Source organism: Prionailurus bengalensis, chromosome B4, assembly GCF_016509475.1.
Source record: "Prionailurus bengalensis isolate Pbe53 chromosome B4, Fcat_Pben_1.1_paternal_pri, whole genome shotgun sequence".
NCBI classification, from domain to species: domain Eukaryota; kingdom Metazoa; phylum Chordata; class Mammalia; order Carnivora; family Felidae; genus Prionailurus; species Prionailurus bengalensis.
The window spans coordinates 103,177,403-103,178,406 of NC_057358.1; the positions used below are offsets into that span (position 1 = coordinate 103,177,403).

At 40.3% G+C, this 1,004-nt stretch overlaps 1 pseudogene; it reads right to left on the reverse strand.

Annotated features, from left to right (window-relative positions):
- Positions 1–237: 237 nt before the first annotated feature.
- LOC122473666 lies at positions 238–545 on the reverse strand (annotated as a pseudogene).
- Positions 546–1,004: the final 459 nt, after the last annotated feature.

A 1,004-nucleotide genomic window follows, 5' to 3' on the forward strand; every position in this document is an offset into this window, starting at 1 on the left:
AAGTTGTGAAAGTGCCAGGCATGCTGAAGGAATTAGCGAATGGCCTACTGTGGCTCCAGAACAACACATATTGGGAAAGGGGTGCTGGGGTGAAGTGACAAGAAACGTAAGTTGGGACGAAGTGATGGGAGAACTTTATAGGTCAGGCAGAGGATTTTGGACCTGATCTTAGCAGAGTTTTAAGTGTTTCAATTTCAATAAAAAATTTAATATGACAAATGTTCACAACCTGAATTTTTATGTCCCTGTGAAACAGGCCCTTTGTAAAATAGACATGTGGAAATGATTGATTTCTCTGCTGAACACAGCCGTTATTTCTGCTCGTTCCAATGTTTCTCATGTGATAATACTGCTTCCTTGTATTACCACCTTTCCAGTGCTGTTCAGTTGCTACAAGTTGTGATCACTACACATTCATCTATCACAAGACCCATAAAGAAATCAAATCCCCTCGGTATTCCTTGGATATGTCTGCTACTGTTCAATTTCAACAATAACTTCTTGTTCTTAAATTTTTTCAACTCAGAAGGGTGGGTTTTGCTCATGGTGTCTGTTCAGTGGGCCTAGAGCGGCCTTGAAATGGAAATCATGGTCTCCTTCACATGCCTGCAGCAACATCAGAGTTTTTTAGAGGAAAGTGGCTTGGATTCTTCCAACAATCTTCCTTCCAGGCTAATCTATCTGGGACACTCAGCCCTGGGTCTTGTTAGGGGAAACTGTTGCCCTCTGGGTCATTGCCACCTCTCACTCACGCTCTTCAACCTTAGCTAAATCATTCATCACATGCCCCTTTTAGATTCCACGTCAGAGATTGCATTTGAATCTGTAGACCGCTTTGGGTAGTACTGACATTTAACAATATTAATCCCTGCAGTCAATGAATACAGGATGTCTTCCTATGTGTTGTGTCTTGTTTAATTCCTTTGAACAATGTTTTGTAGTTTTCAGTATAAAAATCTTTCACCACTTTAGTTAATTTACTCCTAAGTATTTCATTCTTTTTG